Raw genomic sequence first — 20805 nt, 5'->3', positions numbered from 1 at the left:
ATATCTGAGCTTTGGTCCCTATTCCATTATTAGAAAAATAATTTGACTAAAGTATTGACCCTTTCTGAGTCTCCTTTAATGCTCCGTGGAAATCTACCACATTTCCTTTGTAAATTCCTCTTTTCCTAGGTGATTTCATCCTTTTCCATTGACTTCAAATCTTTAACAGCTCCTTCCTCATTCTCATTCTCAGCTGATGAACTTGCTTCCTATTTTCCTGAAACAGTTTTATTTAACCAAGAGAGAATTTCTACAAATTGCCACCACTCACCTGCCCTCCTTCTTGCACTTGTGCTCTCTCTGGACCTGCCGTTGGACTCCTATGTTTCTGACTAAAGCCTTTCTCTTCTAAGTTATCATCATCTCCACTGGATCTCTGAACACTTTAATCCCAGCAGAGACAAACCACACTGCACTTTCACCCATCTTAAAACAATCCAACAAACAGCCATGCTTTATAACAACCCAGATGGGAAGAGTTCACTTTATCTCTCCCATTTCTCTTCTTTTCTGAACCCACTCCAACAAGATTTTATCTCTACCACTCATCAAAACAGTTTTTTATTCTTCCTGTCACACCACAAGTTGTCACCTTGGCTCTTCATCATCAGCATTTGATATAGTTGATCCCCCTTTTCTCCTATAAATGTTGCTTCACTTGGCTTATATGACCTATACTAATATCTTAATGATTTTTCTTCTCAAAACATTTTTTATAGGTTAACCTCCTTACTAAACATTTCTAACTTTTAAACTCAGTTTATTTTTATATCTTACCTAGCCCTTTGTTGATCTCAGTTTCATTACTTAAAAACCCATTTCTATGATAATGACTTTCATTACTCTCTGAAGTCTGAACACTAGATTTTCTCAAGACCTCCAAATCCATGTTCAGTTTCTCAGTTGAGTGTGTGGTAGGTATCTTAAACATGTGTCTCCAAAATTGAAATCTTAATCTTTCACCACTTATATCCAACAACTCTTATAATCTTTCCCACTTCAAGGTCAATTCTATTTTTCTAGCTGCTCCAGCTGAAAATCTTAGTGTCATCCTTCACTGACTTTCATATTTCATATCTGTTCCATAAGAAAATTTTGTCATGTACCCCCTGTATCTGTATCCAGACTTTCACCTTGTCTTAGTATCTTTATCTTACATCGTAATTCATATGACTATCACCCATTGTATAGATTATTACAGTTAATTCCTAATGGTCTCCTTGCTTGTTTCTTTTCTTCTTTCAATCTATTTTCAACACAAATACATGTTAGACTGTGTCATTCTTCTACCTTAAATCCTTACTTTTCCACTCAGAGTAAAAGCCAAAATCCTTACTTTTGACCTCAAGGTAGTATCAGTTGCTCCCCATTTGAATATCTGATGCTCATACTGAAAGGTCGTCCTATGTTCTCCCAGTTCTGGTCCTGCTGATCTCCTTGTGTTCCTCCAACACACTGGGCATATTTTCAGCTGAAGCTCTCGCTATTTTAGCCAGAATGTTCTTTTCCAAAATATTTGCTTAACTTCTCTCTTGAAATCCTATTAAAATTTTAGCTTCTCAGGAAGAACTTTTCTGCCTATATACACTTTATATTTCATTTTTCTATTTATATTATCTTTTACATTCATACTATCAAATATAAACTTCATTTGTCTAATGTGTTTGTCTACCTTTTAATTTGGACAAAGATTTTATCAATTCTGCCCACTCATTAGTCCCTAGTGCTTAGCAAAACATCTGATATGTGAGCGTGGTCGATAAATATGTGTTAAATATGTACCAAAATTAATGAACTCTGTCTGTGTCACATCTAAGCTATAAGTTGGGAAATTCAAGATTCTAGGGCACAATAAAACCCAAGGTGCCTTTTGAATACTTATTGAAAAAAGTAAATCATATTTAGTATGTTCTTCATTTTTATCCTCTTTAAAAGATCAATAGTAGAAATTTAGTTTTTATGGGACTTTCAGTTTTCTCTTGAGAAGACTGAACTGACGAACAGTTCATCATGGAATCACTTGTTTGTGGGATCATTTGTCCAAATAAAGTATTGTTTGAAAGCACTATATGTAGAACAGATGAGATTAGAGATGATTAGTGAGTATAACAAGGAATAGAGGCTCTCTCAGTTGTTTCTTTTTTTTTTTTTGGTACCGGGGATCGAACTTGGGTCCTTGCGCTTATGCAGCAGGCGGTGAAACCACTGAGCTAAATCCCCAGCCCCTCAGTTGTTTCTATGGAGTTTAAAAGTACCTGAACCATTTGATCATCTAACAAAAAAGACCAATTATTCTGTCTATAATAATTCTTATTAACCTGTATACGTGATTAACAAAAAGTCTGTGTTCTTTCACTTTACTGGTCATCACTGTATTAACAATATTAAGGAAATATTTCTTATATAGTTTATGTGTGATCATTAGCCCCAACCACAAAATACTGACTAGATTCCCAGAAGACCTTCTCAGAGGGAGCAAGGCAAAGCCACATTCTTTATCCTAAATGACTTTTATTCTTAAATCGTAGGTGCAGTGAGGTGTAACTTATGAGAAGGGTTCTTCTTGATGCTTTAAATGAAGAAGTTGAGCAAACACATGCTTTGTCATTTTTATTGTAAATTCTTTTGTTTTTCATTTAGATTTTTCCATAGCACCAAACAATGGCCTTCCCTGTGAGTAAAAGGGAACATGGATTAAATTAATTCATGACATGTTAATCCCAAAGAATCATATTTACACAATGGGACAGATGGCTATGAGCAGGCCACTTTTTGTGATTAAGAACCACATTATTCTTCCTAGGAAGCAAAGAAAATATTTCAGTTATTTTATCTTATAAAACTAGGTTTTGTGGCCCTTCTTTCTTTGGGACAAAACTTCAACACTTAAAAGATACACCTGTAGTAGATAATTTGAAAGTATTTGCTAGTTTCCCACAGTGTAGACATACACATGTCTATCAAATGACCCTACCTCCTTAAGCACAACTAGACATGAGCCAAACTGAACTCTTCAGACTCTCTTCCAAGATTTGTAACTCCATTTTAGAAATATTCATCTCTTGTTAGTGTTTAAACTCAAAGATGGCACAAGGCTAAGATGAGAACTGGAGCTGGAGCTGTGTGTGCGGCTGTGTACAGAGAAAGTGGGTCAATCAGGGGAAAAAAGTGAAAATGGTGTGGGAGGAAACAAGAAGAGACTTGTGAAAGACAGGGAGACTGTGAAAGAAGGAGACAAGTGGCCAAAAGTATAAGTGAAAAAGTCCCTTTATCCCTAAGTCTTGGAATTCCAGTTTCTAGATCTTCAGAGTTGAGGTCCACATCATTCCCTGGAGTTCATAGAGATGACCCTGTACCTTGACAATAAAATTGCCATTTTGACTGAAGCATTTTGAATGGATATCTGTTTTGCACAGTAATACTGTTCCCAAAGTAGATACTATCATAGTGAAGACTTCAAGTAGAAAGGTAAAAATATGTTGCCTCTTTAGTACCTCTGATTGATTCCATGGTTCTTGAGGTGAATCATCACCACTGCCTCTCATCTATGTTGTGCTACTATAATTTCAATGTTATAGTTACATGGATCTGGAATCTTCTAGCTCCTATAATAACCTCTCACAAGCCATATGGTGGGACATGACCTTCATACTACATCTGTCTCAGAATCAGTCAAAAGTGATATAATTGACCAAAATGTAGAGCATATTGGTCACTTTCTCATCACTAGGACAAAATACCCAACACTTGCAACTTGAAGAAGAGGTTTATTTAGCTCATGATTACTGTGGCTTCAGTCCACAAGCAGCCAGCTCCAAGGCAGAAACCACTTGGTGGAAGAGCCAGGCAGAGGAAATGTGCTTACAACATGGTGACCAGGAAGCAGAGAGAGAAAAGAGAAACCAAGGATGAAAATAGATCCTTTCAAGCCATGTCCCCAGTGATCTACACCTTTCAACCAGGCCCTACCTCTGAACGTAAGATTTTGGGGAGATATTTTAGATCTAACCCATAACAGAGGATAAGAAAATGTTTTAAGATAAATGAATCAGGGAGCGTGGCTCTGACAGCCTGAAGGAGTCTGAGCCCCTCCAGGAATTGTCAGCTGCAATTGGACATGTACAGTCTGCTGTACCCCAGGATTGCAGCTGTCCCCAAGTCAGAGAGCCCAGTATTCATTCAAGGAGCAAAGATAAAAATTCAAGGAACACTTGCTAAAACAAAAATCACTTTTGACATGCAAACAGGAAAATCAGATTTCCAGGCTGATAAAATATCAGAAGATATACAGAAAGCACAAATACAACAATGGAAAAGAATTGTATTCCCTTAAAGGCTTCTGAAGAATTAACCAATTCTACTACAGCAATTGAAACACATAATTTTGAAGATGATCATCAAACTCAGCAATTGCTGCCAATTAAAAATGATTCCCGAAATCAAAATATGACATTAAGCCAAGCATTTCATCTTAAAAATAATGATACAAAGAAATAAATGACTGCAGAAAAACCAAAGCAAGTGCTAACATGTTCAAGAAACGTCCACTAGGGTGTTATCATGGCCAAATTGTTCAGTCCAAGATTAATTCATTCAGTAAACCTCCACAAGTCAGATGAGAGCTCTGCAACAACAAAGAAACTTTGAACTACTATCTCTAAAGGTATAAAGCCTACGCCTATGAACACCAGCAGTGTAACAATAAAAAGTGATAAAGCCTCAAATATGACCGTGACCACTAAATTTACGAGTACCTCTGTGCATCTCAGAACACACCACCGCATGGCCTCCCATTAGAAGTCACTGCAGCAACATCCAGAACGTCCAGAAAAAGATGTCAGCAGAACCTTTGCCAATGTCACCGTCTGAAAAAAAGCCTCCTGAAAAAGAACTATTACAATCAAAAACAGTTCTGTCTAGTCCCAAAACCAGTGCTTCTCAGGACCCAAAAAGTAAGACCTTACAATCAAAAACAGTTCTACCTTGTGTCAAAACCACTTTTTAGGACATAGAAAGCAGTAAGGCATTATCCCAAAACATAGCATCTGAAACTGTAGCCAGGCCTGTTTCATTTACTAGTACTAAACTGACAGAAAAGTAGAAAACCATTGACCAATGAAGATGTACCATAGCAAAAGCCACTGTGGATAGATCAGCTCAACCTAAAGAAACCACAGAAGAGAGAAAAGTTCATCTGAGTGAGTAAAAAGCTAACAAAGGAAGGGTGCTGTGAAGGCCTCCTAACTCAGTTGTTACCCAGCCTGAGCCTGAGAGACAAAATGGAAATTCAGTTGGGTCCTTTTGGACTACTCTGGCAGAAGATGAACAAAGATTATTTACTGACAAAGTCAACAAGACATTTTCTGAATGCCTGAACCTGATTTATAAGAGATGCCCAAAAGAAGAAATACTGACCACACTGAAGAACCTGATAAAAATATTCCAGATGCTAGGGGCCAGGGATTTAGCTCAATGGCACCACGCCTGCCTCGTGAGAGTAAGGTCCTGAGTTTGATCCCCAGTACCTCAAAAAAAAAATTCCAGACACTAAAAAAACTTGTTAAATATTGGATATGTCTTATACATATTAAATCGAACACAACTCCTATTGTAAATATTATCTCGCCAATCTGGTAGGAGCTCAGCCTACTGAAGGTGCAACAGACAACTGTAGATATTAAAACAATGAAGAATCAAGAAAAAAGTGATTGTGGAGAAAATACTGATGACGCTTATAGAACCAAGCAGGAAATCAACATTGAGGATACAGGTGTTAATCTAGAGCCAGAAAAACCAGAAATGGAGAATAAACATAATAGAAATGTGGTATTTCAAGACTGTGAAAAACAGCAAGATGACAAAACTAAAGATCCAACTGACAATTTAAAAAACCCTGATACAAAGGACTAAAAGGATTAATAACTAATAATTGATACTTTGAAATAGGAAAAGGTCCAAAGGGGTAGGGGTGGTGGGAGGGGAAGGGGAAAGGAAAGAATGAAAAGGAAAAATTATGAGAAAAGAAAAAAAAATGGAAACAAAGTATGTAAATAGGGAAGGGTTTAGGAGTGAAGGGCACACAGGTAATGGGGAAAAAATGAGAACCGAGATACATCATGTACCAGGTACAAGCACCCAAAGATAAATGTAAATGTATTGTATACCTAAAATGTACCAATAAAAGAATTTAAGGAAAAAAAAAACCCTGATACAGAAAATAGATCAAGTTGCTTAATTAAATATAATATATCTACTATGCACACTTGTAAAGTTTAAAAAAGAAGATCCAACTCGATGAAACAATTCTGCATTTAAAGTTTCTAACACCAATGATATGTTCTTGATGTCTTCAAGAGAAGACTTCTAAATTGCCAGATATGTCAAAAGACCATTATTCTGTGTGTCTGATGAAACTGATGCTTTTGTGTGCTGCCCTAATATAGCAGTGTGCCCTCCGTACCCAGACTGATACCTCAGAGGAGAAATAAAGTTCCAGAAAGGAGTGAGGGTTTTTATTATTCCTGGAGTGTTTTGTTTGTGTGGCTTCATATTTCCCTTGAACCTGGAGTTGGCCGGGTACCTAAGTATTCACAGAAGTAAGATTCTATATTTACATTCATGTCATAGGAGTTGTTCATCTGTGTGTGGAAAGCTAATCCTACCAGGTCAATCTCAGCAGACTGAGGTTTTCTTTAAGATACGTAAATTTTATCAGTTTGTTTACCATATTCCTAAAGTATAAATAAGTTTATTATGTTACCTTGCTCACTTTATTAAATGTTAAGTACAGTAAGGCACCATCAGAAAATGAGGTGTTTTAGATAAAATTTATATTACATGGGCATGTTTCAAAAAATTATGGTAGCTTCCCTGCCTTTACACAAAATACTGACAGTGTTTTTTTGCCTTGATTTGATTAATGTGAAAGTCAAAATTTAGGGCTGAGAACTAGGCATGGTAGAGTATGCCTGCAATCCTAGCACTCAGAAGGCTGAGGCAGGAAGATTGTGAGTTCAGGGACAGCCTGAGCTACTTAGTGAGACCTGTATCAAAAACAAAACAAAAAGGGCTAGGGATGTAGCTCAGTGGTACTGCACCTGCCTGTTAAGTACAAGGTCCTGAGTTCGATCCCCGGTAAAAAAAAAATTCTTTTTAAATAAAAATAGGGACAGGGAATAAAGCTCAGTGATGGTGTGTTTAGCATGGCCTGTGTTCAATACCTACCATCAAACAAACAAAAAAAGTAAAAAATTGCAACTTGTAGAGCTATTCCCTCAAGTATTAGGACATACAGGTTTAGTTTGTGTTTCCACTAAACTCATGTTATTCAGACTGCTGTGCTCCAGTGCAACCCTTGACTGCCTATAGTTCTTCTGTCTCTTCCTCTGTGACAGTCTGTATCTGTTGTCTTGGCCCCTGTCTCTTGATTATAACTGAGTTTGCAAGGAAGCATAATTAACTGGACGGTCTGTGTCTAACTGAGGTATTTCTTGAAGTGTAAGAAAAATTAATTGTGCCAAATTTAGTGGATATTCAAACCTTTAAAACTAATCTGAGCTTTTTTTGTTCTAATTTTCACAGATTGATTGACAATGTTAAAATTTAACTTTTGTAGCTTCCTTTGATAGTTTATAAACTATATTAAAGTTTGGGAAGGAGATACATATTTAATGTCATTATAGTTTAGGTAGCATTTCCACAGTGACCAATATTTACACTTGATTTCTTTTCCATAACATAAAAACTTCATTGTTAAATCACGTCCACTGAGACATGATTGTTACAGTAAAATTTTCTTCTCCCAACAAATAAATACCACCAATAAAATTGTTTTATAAGGTTCAAACTAATACTATTTAAGGCATACATCCTCTATCAACTCTACAGTTTCAAATAAGTGAATACTAAAAGATCAGTTTAATAACTATTCATGAAACATGAATGTAAAGAACACATAGTCTGATGTTCATTCCATTTGTGTTTTTGTTTTATTGTCTTCTCACATTCTAAGAGTAGGACTTTTATTAATATCTGTGTGGCTAATATGTATACAATAAAATATCTGTATAATTATCTGTATAATGAAAAAAGGATAAATCAAAAATTTCCAGAGTTTAGAAAACATTATTTTCAATTTATTTCACTTGAGTGGAACCTGCACAATAGCTACTATATACTTTTTTTTAACAGAGGAAACAACAACAGAATCACTTCCTGCAACCACAGAGTCATAGAAATTACATTTTGGTGCTGAAATGAACATTTGCCATCTATGTTGTTTTTCTAACCTACATAAATAGTGTGCCTAAAAGATACCCCTCAACTATAGGCAAATTACATGGAGAAACAGGAGAGTTCCTTTTGTAAATGCAAGAAGGCATTGTTTTGAGTCCATTTAATCACTGCCTTCTTAGTGAAGCTTTCTGTGTCCCTTTGACCCAAAGCAAAGTCAAGTCTCCCTCTGGGGCCAATGGCCTTTCAGATGTATCCTATGTTTACCATAGTTTACCATATCTATGTTTACCATAGATCAGTTTGTCTCTCTCTCTCTCCCCTTCCAAACTGTGAGCTTCTTGAATAGGAATATTGCCCATTGATCAGGAGCAATAAAAAGATGAAAGTTTATTGGAGTAAAGGTGAATAAGGAAAAGAGAAAGTTCAGTTCAAGTAACGTTAGACCTGAAGTGCCTCTGAGACTTGCAGATGAAACGGTCCTGTCAATTATATGTGTCCTAAGATCAGAGAAAGGTGTAATGTATAATTAGAGATCCGGAAATAATCAGAATGTGGTTGATACTTAGAATCATAGTAATTCATGATGTTTGCCTGAAAGAATATGTCAACTGGAAGGAGAAACTAAGGGTAGTCCAGACATGGACTCCTATTTCCTAAAGTAGATTTTTTTCAACCCTTGGCAGACATAATACAAAGGCTATCCAAAGGGAAGCCACATGCCATATGGTTAAAGACAAGGATTCTGGAGTCAGATTGACTGGATTTAAATCCCAATTTCACCACTTTGTGACTGCGTGACCATGGGAGAGTAATGCATTTCTCTCTGCCAAAATTTCCTCCTCAGTACAGTGGGGTTAACAACAATGCCTATATCATAAGTTTATAATAAGAATTAAATGAATTAATATTAAAACAATGTCTGATATGTAAGCACAATGTGTATGTAAAGTAACTCTTAAATAAAAAAAGGGAAAGAATTCTTGAATCGCCCTAGAATTACTGAGAATTTTTTGATATTACTTAACTATAAACATAAACTCATTATAAATTATCTGTACTTACAGTATTAATACACCTATAAAACTAAAACTTCCTTAATCAAATTTAAAGAAAATTCTAAAACAAGTTAAATTCAAGTATGCAATGTTATTTTAATGTAATAGTTCATGTCATTTTTACCCAAACTAAATAACAATTCTGAATATATTAAGGTACTGGCTGCAGGTTGCTTTGAGTTTGCTTCTTTGTCCATGTGCCATGGAATAAGCAGTCCTCCCAGTAGTTTTCCATGTTGTGTAGCACCGGAAAATACTATTAAACCTTAGAAAATGTTCTTTTCTGCACCCCCGTTCTTTTCTCCTCCATTCAAGATAATTAAAGCAGCACCATTCAATGCCAGTGCCTTCATATATACAAAGTTGGAAGCATGGAATCTGATGGAACAAAGTGGTCAGAGTGTCATCATCCAGATGGCCTAAAATGTGTTTATATTAAGATTCAAGAAATCATGAAAGTTAAGACCTCAGATCAATCTTATCAAGAGCTTTTGTCCTAGTGGTATATCACCTGTATAACAATAAGGATATTAGAAGCTGCTTTGAAAAAGAATGACAGTAATAAAAGGTGTGTTAGGTTATCAACTTTGTAGAAAGAAAACACTTGAGAACATTAGAGGAATGCAAGGGAAGGAACTAGAAAAGAGGAAGAAGTTGAAGGTAAAATGTGGGAATGGTTGAGAGTAAGATCTTAAAAGTGACAAGAGATTGGAATCAAAAGCAGAGATGGGAAAGATAAGGTAGAATAAGAGGAAGTGAAATTCAATGCAAGTTTGTAAATTTGGTTCAGATAGTATTTCAGTTTTAAAATTCTTTTTTAAAATGTAGCCACTTCTTCCTATATAAAGTACAAAAGCAACAAAATTTGGCATGGAAGCTTTGGGTAGGCCTTTATCCTACAGTGTGTCTCACAAACACTGAGAATACATGTATGGGTTAAATCCCGTAAAAACTCCCAAGAGAAGTAGACACGGTGATCAAGATGCATGCAAAGTGGACACAAGTGTTAGTATTCAAAGTTTGGGAACTGGGATTAGTATTTTAAATTGCTCTTACTAACTGCTGATGAAAGGCGTGTGTATTATAACATCCTAAAAAGGTAGCTGGTGTGGAGCCAGCCTGGACTGAATTTTTTTTTTTTTTTTTTTTTTTTTTTTGATACCAGAGATCAAACTTGGGACCTTGCGCATGCGAGGCAGGTGATGGAACCACTGAGCTAAACCCCTGGCTGAAATTTTAAGGATGGGGAGTGAATATAAAATATAAAAATATTAAAAACTCTGGAAATTAATAATTTTATTTTAGAATGAGATCTGAAGGCTACAGGGCAGGTCTGGGAAGCCAGCTTAACATAGTTTTAGCTTCTGTATATATGGAAAAAAAGCTTCCTGAAATCCTTATTTACACCCGGTGCCAAACAGGTGCCCCACAATTCCAGAGGTGATGAATCATAAACATTCATGAAGGATTTTCTGAGTAGGTATTTTGAACCATCATATTAAAGTAGGAATGGAGCTGGGGATTTAGCTCAGTGGTTCCGGTGCCTGCCTCAAAAGCACAAGGTCCTGAGTTCGATCCCCAGTACCAAAAAAAAAAAAAAAAACTTCCCTCAGAAAAAAGGAAAGTAGGAATGGATCAGAGACTGAAAGTCTATTTGGGATTTCTAGAATTGTGAAGGTGGATAATCTGTGGGTCAAGATTAAGCCTGAGAGTCCAGAGCATACTGAAAACTCTTTGGTATGTGAGAATAACTAGAAGAAATATGGGGGGAGGCACAAAAATGTATATATCTGGAAAAGAAAAACTTGTATAAATATTTTAATACTAAATTTATTGACACATCACAAGATTAATACAAATTACCTTTGGCCTCTACAAGTACAAGAGGTGCTCAAAGTGGTGGCCATGAACTTTCAGACATCTGTTAGTATGGTGAACTGCTGAAGTGTGTATACATTTTTTGGTGGATTATATATATATGTGTTTGTGTGTGCGTGTGTGTGTATGTGTGTATTCTTTTAATGTGTATGTTATATATAATTTGTTTATAATATATATAAATATATGAATGAGTGTAGTCATTTCTGGTAGCAGAGTATAGTGATATTGGCTTCCACATTGAACAATGAGTTCATGTATTTGCCAAAAAGTGATACTTTACAAAGTGGATTCATTATAGCACAGTGCTTGATTTATAGCTCTGCCTAATACTCATGTGTAGGACCACAGGTTGTCATGTGATTCAATCAGAGTACAAGCAAGAAACAATCCTGTTGTTAAGAAAAAAGATTTAATTCAGGGAACTATATATTTGTGAAGTCACTAAACAATTGAAGAAATGGCAATTAGCAGGCTGCCTCCGGACCAAAGTCAGTAACACATCACCATACTTGAAATCTAGACAAAGGAAAATGGATTGGAAGACAGTTTTTATATCTTCAACTACTACGGAATTGCCTCTCAACATGCAGTTCTGGATGATCTTGGTTCACATCAAAGAGACAAGAGGGCCAGGGATGTAGCTCAGTGGCACCACGCCTGCCTCTCAAGCGCAAGGTCCTGAGTTTGATCCGTGGTATCAAAAAAAAAGAAGGCAACAAGAAAATAGCCTCTTTCTTACTTCAGTCTTATAGACAGCAGAAAAGGGCTTCTAACTCTAGGAACCTAACGTGCATTATGAACTATAGCTACAAGGGAATCTAAAAAATATAGTACTTTATTTTCCAGGAGTCAGAAAATTCCACTGAAATAAGTAGGAATTGACATACTGAGTACATCATAATAAATATAAGCAACATTTATTGAATACTACTCAGCTTTCTGGGTACTTGACAATTTTCATTCCTATAATCAATATAACAGTCCCGTGAGATACATGTTATTTTTATGGCTGTTACATACATAAGGAAACTCAAGCACTGAGAAGTTAACCTAGCCTGCCAAAAGTCACGTACCCTGTAAGTGGAAGACCCAGAATTCAAACCAGGCAATCTAACTCTAGAGACACTAACCCCCTCTATATTCTCAATTTATACAGTAACTGACATTTTGCCTTTTATACAACATTAACACTTTTCTTCTGTTTTATGAACTCAAAATCACAAAACTATTTATAGAAAATATATCTCCCAAGCAGACAGAAATGCATTTGGACAAGTGGACAGTGCAGTGTATTGCTTTTAGAAAACTCATCACAGGAAATTAAACTAAGATGTTATCAGAAAGTTCTTAGGTAAATGTAGAACAATTAACAATAAGAAATTTTCATTATACAAGGCTACTTCATATATATATATATGAAGTATATATTATATATTTTTATATATTCATATATATTTATTTTTATATGTATGTTTATTTATTAGATCATGATCCTTCTTAGGACTTCAGACTGTCGAGTTGCAATACAACTGACTAGGTAACAGTTTGGAAAAGATATCTGGGATTTCTTTTTGAGATAGAGTCTCACTATGTAGTTCAAGGCTGGCCTTAAACTCACTATGTAGCCCTGGCTGGCCTTGAATACACAGTGATCCTAGGACATAATTCTGTGACCTTAGTAAAAGATTGCTCTGGAGAATAAGTCCCTTTATCTGATGGAAAAAATAATGATGGAAAAAATAAAACAAAACAAAAAATGGAAAGATTCTTTGAGAATCCAACGTATTTCTCGGGGAACATTTTCAAATCTTCTCCAGTTTCTCCACTACTACCACATCTCACACTATCTTTTCTGGCCTCTTATACCCATGTGCATTCACTTTTTTGTTTTCTGCTCCACCCTGATTCTTTGTCTCTCAGCGCCCTACCCATACATAGTTACCAGGTATGTATGTACACACCTAAATGGTGCCACTCACTAGTGGTTGAGCAAGTGGGAGTAATAACTGATTTAAGTAAAAAGTAGGAGTTAGGTGAAGAAGCCTGAGAATGGGGACATCTCATGCAGAAGGAGGGGCCATGGGAAAAAATTCCCAGAGTCCTGGAACACAATAGAATTTTCAAGGCATTTTAAGGGCTCCAAGTGTCTGTACAGAGAAAGATGAAGAGATGGGAGGGGCGAGATGAATGAGAATATAAGAATATAAAATAGGCTGTTTAGGGAGGAGAGAAGGTAAAGGATTAGAGAGATATTTATGCAGTAAAATGGAAAAAATGTGGAGACCTCTTTGATACACAGATTAAGAAATGGAAAGAGACAAGGTGCTAAAGGTCTCTAGTTTAAAAAATTGTAAATGGTGGTCCCATTAGCAGAGATAGATGAAACTGCCTTCCCCTACCAATAAGTATTGCTTTGAAAACATGAATTGCAAGCCAGTCATGATGGGTGGTGCACAACTTAATGTCAGCATGCTGGAAGTCTGAGGCAGGAGGACCATAAATTCAAGCCCAGCCTGGGTAGCTCAGAAACTCTGCAATACTCTGTCTCAAATTAAGAAAATTAAAGGGTTTAGGATACAGCTCAATGCAAAATACCTGAGTTCAATCCCAATGACACCAAAATCATAAAAAATAAAAAAGGAATTGCAGAACTAAACATAAGGCCTACCTGTGCTTTGACTTTGGTTGTATGGATCCTTTTCTTTTATCGTTATTAATGCATTCAGAGATGCAATCAATTGTTAATATTAAATTCATGGTCATGAAAATGGATGGCCATATTTTCTTTGTCTTCATACTCATGTTTCTACTGCATTATATGGCACTTGAAGTTGATGATGGAGATGTGTTCATTCACTTCTAACTTCTAGGGATCCAGTGGCTTAACTGTATGTTAAATTTATTAGATCTGATGGCCCAGTGGTAGATTAGGCCCAGATAATGAAAGAAATTGAATTGAAAGAAAAGTACTAATTCTAATTTTGCTGCAAAAATGGTAATAGGGATAGTTAAAAAAAACCCTCATGACCAAGATGGAAAGTGTATTGGGAACACTAATTATAGTATTTTCCCAGTAAGTACTACTGATGCATTAGCTTCAGAGGATCACACAGAAAGTGAGTACCTAATGTTAAAGCTAGAAGAAAACCAGAGCAGAGCTAGGTCTATACCTGGGGAAATGAAGAGCCTGAGTGCAGTGACTGAAGAAAGGCCGCCCCTCCATCTGCAGCCCTGGGAGCAAAGCCAAGGCTTCGGACCTTGCGTAACATCCTCTTTCCACTAATGCCCTGATGAGACTCGGGCTGGAAGAGGAAACTCTAGGTTTTTTCCCCCTTAAAATATTTACTTTTCTTTAAAAAAAAAAACTAAATTACAGATATTTACATTATACACCAGGATGTTTTCAAACAGATAATTATTAGTCAATGAAATTAACCCACCTGTTTTCTCACATAGTTCTGGTGTGTGTGTTAACAGTGCTAAAGTCTACTCTCTTCAGCAAACTTCTGGTTTACAGTACTTTGCTAGATTTCGTAACCCATTGATTTACCCAGATAGCGTTTGTGGGGCTTCTGCTGTTCTAGGTTGTCAGCCACTGGATTACGGAGATGAAAAGGTTCCTAGATATACTTTGTCTTAAAAAACAAAAGACACACACCCCAAAAAATCTTTTTGGGGACATTCCCAGTGATCTTTTGAAGTACAGTGTGGATTCAGAGGGAAGGAAGAGCCAGGAGAGTCAGGGTTGCTTCTCCCGTGGGAGGGAGAAAATTGAAACCTGCCTGGTGGTGGGGAATTTGCCCTTCGGATGTGAGCGGGAAGGCTCTCTGTGAGGAAGCTCAGTGACCAGAGGCAGATGCTCAAGAGTGTGATGGATTCTGGGAGCTACGAGGAGCCTAAATTTTCAGGCTGAGACTGGTGAGAGATGGGGCTAAATGGGTACCAAATCATGACGAGCAGTGGAGTTTGCAGTTTAAGCTCTGAAATTTATCTCCATTGTTTAAATCAATACATAAACTTTAGATGCCCTCCCTCTTTGCATAGGTGTTTATTGTGTACACACATTATTTCAGATCTACCAATTTCTAGTCATCTACCTTGGAAAGTTCTTTATCTGTAACACAGAAAACAAAATAGTGGCCACCTCAGATAATCGTGAGAAGCATCAAATGAGGTGATATGTAAAAAAATATTTTGGGAAAAAACTATTTGGCATATAAGAAGTGATCTATAACTATTAATTATCTTTATGACTTTTTCCAAAATTACGAATCTTTCAAGTCATTATATCGCAAAGTATTAAACTACGAGCATCCATGGTGGCATTATTAATAATAGTTGAAAATCTGTCGAGACTCATTTGGAAGATTTTTGAACAGTACAAAAATTCTGTCACCATTCTTTAATGGACAGAAAGATAAAACAAATCACTTTGGACAGCAAGAACACACAGCAATGAAAATTTTTCCAAACTCCACTTTTCAGAATGCACCCTCTAAGGCTTGAGTGCTTTCAAAACATGGTTACTTTCTCAATCATAGCTAGTATATCACCTTTACTTTGTACCATGAGGAACAGAGGAAGTTATTTATTTCTACTGTCTCTATAACTTTTTACTGAAGTATGACATAGAGTCAGAGGAGTGCACAAATCAAAAATGTTTAGCTTATTATTACACAGTGAAGATACTCATGTAATCACTGCTCAGATCAAGAAATAAAACAATATTCACTTCTGCTTCTCCCAGTGATTATTCTCTGCTTCTTTCCCAAAAGTAAATGCTATTCTGACTTCTAAACACCTGTGTTTAGTTTTTGTCCAGTTTTCACTTTAAATAGATATAATTGTATAGTATGAATGCTTTTGTGTCTGGCTTCCTGTACTCAGCTTGTTGATCATTCATGTTGTTGGGTGTAACTGTAGTTCACTCATGTTTAGTGCTGTGTACTATTCCATTGAATGAAATACCATATTTTATTTATCCACTATATGTCAATAGACATTTAGTTTTTTTTGTACTTGACAATTGTTAATACCGCCATGATATTTTTGTACATGTCCCTTTGAATAAAATGCATATATTTAAGAGCAAAACTGCTGTAATATAGGGTAGGTCTTAGTTTATATTTAGGAGCTACTGTTAATTATTTTTAAGTACAAGTGAATGTACATTCACATATGAGTTTTCATCTTCCCCAGTACTTGAGAACTCAAGGAAGTCACACAGAGACCCCTGCCCAGCTACTGCCTTCCCTCTGCCTTAAAGACTACTTACAGGCAACATCCAAGGATTTTAGATATCATTAAAGGAAAGACTAAGGGAAAATGAGTCCACTCCATCTTCTGAAGAAACCTAATTTTGATTTAATTTGCATTTGTCTGAAAACTAGTAAGGATGAAACTAAATTTCTTATATACTTATCAACTATTTGAATATCTTCTACTGTGAATTCCCTGTCAAATCTATTGGCCATTTTTCTATTGGGTTATCTGTCTTTTCTCCAACTGATTGTAGGAGAGCTTTATATATTCTGGATCAATTATTTGTTGATTGTATATTGCTATGCCTTCCCTCTTTCACTCTTTCAGTTATGTTTTGAGGAACAGAAATTTCTAATATTAATATAATCATATTTATCAACATTTTTCCTTGTAGTGAGTAGTTTTTATATCCTACTGCAGAGATATTTACCTGCATTAATGTCATGAAACTATTATATTCCAGAAGATTTATTATTTTACATTTTAAAATTTATATAATCTACCTGAAAGAGATTTTAGAAATGATTTAAGGCTCAAATTTATTTTTTCCTTATGTATCTTGAGTGTGCTTAATGTTCTTTTTAACTATCTGCTAGATAGCAAGTTTCTAGTAACAACTTATCCATAAAGAAAGTCAATAAATTTTGGATGCTTATGAAAAATAAAATGCGTAATTTATTATTAGGTTCAACATCTCTTTTAACTACTTCAACACAATAGAACCAATGAATTTCTGTGTAGCTCAAAAGCTCCTTATAGCCATTTTCCTGCTAGTTGCAAAACACTGTAAAGATTCTGTGATTCAGGTCTTCTTGACTGGGTTTCCAACCCCCATGGGGGCACACACCTGCCCTTCTGCTCTCTGAACCGCTCTTTATTCAAGATTGCTCTAACCTTAAACAAAAGAACTGACATAAGATCCAAGCGAAAGCACCAACAGCAACCCCCATATTGAACACAGAAGGGCTGAGTTTCTTATCTTTACAAGAAAAAATAACATAAATAGAAGTGCTGCTAAAAATAGTCTTTACTTGTTACCCATCTTGTACACCCCCTGAGTTGTGCCCACCCCCAGCACTTTGGAGCTCACTGCCACCCACAGGGAATAACTTTTAAAGGATTTTGAGCAGGATTTGTGAATTGAAAGTCCACCGTGGTACAATGAGGATGGATAGGAACAAAACAAGGTTATTGTCACGATTCAAGGAGCAGACAGTGAGGACCCACTTTAGTGCAGCCAGCAAGGAGGTGGGTAACACAAGAGGTGCTCAGGAAATAGGTTTGACCAGACTTGGAACTGAGATATGGTGCCCAGGTGTATGGGTGGATGGAAAAACCTCTGAGGAGAGCAAATTTTAACAGGATAAAGAAGGTGATGACAACTGTAGTGAAAGCTGATGACTTTTTGTGCAAAACACAGCTTTCCAGTCTGACTGAACCTCCTGCTGTTGAGGCAGAAGAAATTGGGCCAGATTCAAATTATTTCAAAGCTTTTCTGCCTAATGAATTTAGCAAAGCACAGCAAACCCAACTGAGTTGTTCTAGACAGGTACATTTCATGTGGACAAAAATGCCAGTGGCTCACTAGCTGTGTACTTTAGGGAACAGCCTCTGGAGCTAAGCCTGCCCTCACTTAAAAATGACAGAAAAAATTCCTGGCTGTGCACTCCACATGATATCATCTCCCAGAAGCCTAAACCAGTAAATTATAACATTAATGTGGACAGTAAGAAGTTACAAATGTGGGTTTTGGTAAACATTGTAATGTTCACCTTGTTGGCAAACAGCATTGTGTAACTGCTTTGGGTTAAAGAGTAGCAGTATGTAATTTGTGATGATGCATTTTCATTCCCCTGGAAAACATAGATCCTTTGGAATTCAAACTTGATCTGAACATTTTTCTTTGCAGAAGAATCAGGAGGAAGGGAAATGGAGTCATCATTAATGCTTTTTAATAAGCTGCCAAATGTCATCCTCTCACTCCCTCCATTATTTCCCTTGTGGGGCCCTGAATACTGAGCTGAGAAGAAAGGAAGAAGTGCAGAGGGGGATAGACATGAAAGTGAAGCAGAGAGCAGGAAGCTGCCATAGGAGAACTTCACTTGGAAAGTAAATGGGAAAATTATAAATCCAGGAAAACACCTTGGACACAGTTCACCTAACCCTGTTAGAGATCTACAAGTGTTCCACAGTAGAATACAGAAGGTGTAGCTAGAATCAATGGAGAGATGTTACAGAGAAGAATTTTCTCATTTATAGAATTGTTCAAAATTGAGAATGGTCCTGTATTATAGTAGTGTCCCTGTAATTACAGTATGAAAGCAAGAGATAATTTTATCTGGTGCAGGTTGGCTAGTTGATCTCTAGCTGATTCTTCCAAATGAAACATTTTTTGAGCATAGTTTTGATGTAGAATAGAACTGTAGCAAATAATCCTGGCCTTCCATGGTTAATGGACAGAAGTTAGAGGTATGGCCTTGATTTCTGCTATTCTCCTCTGCCCATACCATCAGCACAGAAAGTGGAAAAAAACACAGTGATGTTCAATATACTCCAGAAAAGAGCCATGCTTTCCAGAGATGAGTCATCTGGCATTCTCAAAGGACTGCGAGAAACCGTGCGACAAGAGAAAAACCTCACCAAGTTCCTTGACCCATTGCTTGAGCAATTATTGTTGACCTGTTTGATAATGTCTTTATATAAAACACCCAGAGCTTAAAGATTACTGAATTCAGCTTGTAGACATTTTCTATCAACAGTAGCAGTAGACAATTGTCTGTGCATATTAAATGGCTGTCCTTATACTCTTGGCTACAGAAATAATAATAGCAAATATTTACCAAGAGCCCATCAAGTGATAGGCACCATTTGATGTGCTTTGAACAGATTCGTGTGTATAATCTTCATAATAGCCTATGAAATCATGCTATGGACTAGACTGTATCCCCTCTGCATTTATATTTTGAAGCCGTATTCCCCAGTGTGATGGTTATTGGAGCTTTTAGGACATAATTAGGTTTAGTTGAGGTTATGATTGTGGAACCCTCAGGATAAGATGAATGTCCTTACAAGAAGTGACACAAGAGAGTTTTCTCCTTTCTCTGTCCCTCTACCATGAGGACACAACAAGAAGGCAGTTCACCTGCAAACCAGGATCAGAGTTCTCACTAGAACTCAACCATGATACCACTCTGATCTCAAACTTTCAGCTTTTAAAGCAAGAAAGTAAATGTCTAGAAAAAAAAATTATGTCTGGGTTTGGGCTTCCCAGTCTATTGTGTTTTGTTATGGTGGCCCAAGCTGACTAATGCATCTCATTACTATTACCAGTCTTTTTACATGGAGAAACTGAGGCATGGAGACCTTAAGTATCTTGCCCTATATAGTTGTGTTAAGTGTCTGGGAAAACTGTGATTCAAATCCAGAAAGGCCACATCTAGCTTGGTTTACCTCTTCTTCATGATCATGTCATATAGATGAAGCAGACCTTGCAGTCCTACCTTTATAGATGAGAAACTTTGTGCTCTGATAGATTAGGTGACGTAGTCAACAAGAAAACTGACTCCTTGACTCCAGGGATTGAGAAAATCAAGGGTACATTAAAGACAACTGGTCCTCTTCTAAATTGTGATTGTATGAATATCATGGGATTCCATGAGCACTGACTCTATCCACTACATTATAAATTCCATAATGGCAGACATTTTTTGTATCTTTATTATTTATTTTATACCAAAAACCTACAATAGTAACATATATGAAGAAAGTATTTAATGAATTGTTCAGTGTTAATTGAATCCATCACAGTATTGCTTGAAACTTCAAACTCAGAGCATACCGAGTAAACAATCTTTGATTCTTACTATCAGGCTTAATTACTAACCTATTCATTGTTTTATTCATCATTCATTGCACAATTATCTGCAATTAACTGTGAACCAAATATATGGTTCTGTGTGTGAACCTGTTCCAATCTATATTCCCTGAGACAGTACGTTTTGTAGCTTGCCACTGCAATACAGGGATACTTGAAGTGGATCTTAAGTAGAAAACATGTCTTATTAGATCTTAGGAGGAGAAGATAGGCCATTAATCAAAGGATGTTTTTAAACAATAGAACCAATAAGCCAGTCCCAGCACCCAGAAGGAAGCTCCCCGCCTCCATCCCAGGCTCCTAGGGCAGAGAAGCTCAGCCGGTCCCAGCACCCGGAAGGAAGCTCCCCCTCTGCCATCCCAAGCTCCTAGGGCACAGAAGGTGAGCCGCGTGGGCACCAGAAGCACACTCACCCACCCACCCCCCGTGGAAATGAGAAGACACATAAACAAGCCTCAAAAACAGACTTCCAGATCACCTACAGCAACCCCAAAGGGA

General features: G+C 36.7%; 1 protein-coding gene, 1 long non-coding RNA gene and 1 pseudogene across 40 annotated transcripts in view; 2 read left to right on the top strand and 1 right to left on the bottom strand.

The window, feature by feature from the left end:
* Dlg2 (discs large MAGUK scaffold protein 2) overlaps positions 1–20805 on the top strand; it is a 2046311-nt gene that overhangs the window by 1741424 nt on the left and 284082 nt on the right. The gene's annotated exons all lie outside the window — the stretch shown is intronic.
* LOC147827837 (uncharacterized) overlaps positions 1–20805 on the bottom strand; it is a 110885-nt gene that overhangs the window by 55311 nt on the left and 34769 nt on the right. The gene's annotated exons all lie outside the window — the stretch shown is intronic.
* Positions 4086–20782, top strand: LOC110346368 (cytoskeleton-associated protein 2 pseudogene; annotated as a pseudogene). Its single transcript, XR_015451543.1, has one exon. The product of XR_015451543.1 is annotated as a cytoskeleton-associated protein 2 pseudogene (transcript).

This window comes from Heterocephalus glaber, unplaced genomic scaffold (genome assembly GCF_053883595.1).
Source record: "Heterocephalus glaber isolate CG9 unplaced genomic scaffold, H.glaber_assembly_v1.0 deba00001429, whole genome shotgun sequence".
In the NCBI taxonomy this organism is placed as follows: Eukaryota; Metazoa; Chordata; class Mammalia; order Rodentia; family Bathyergidae; genus Heterocephalus; species Heterocephalus glaber.
The sequence above is the reverse complement of the archived record's forward strand: the minus strand, read 5'-3'. Positions and strand labels throughout refer to the sequence as shown.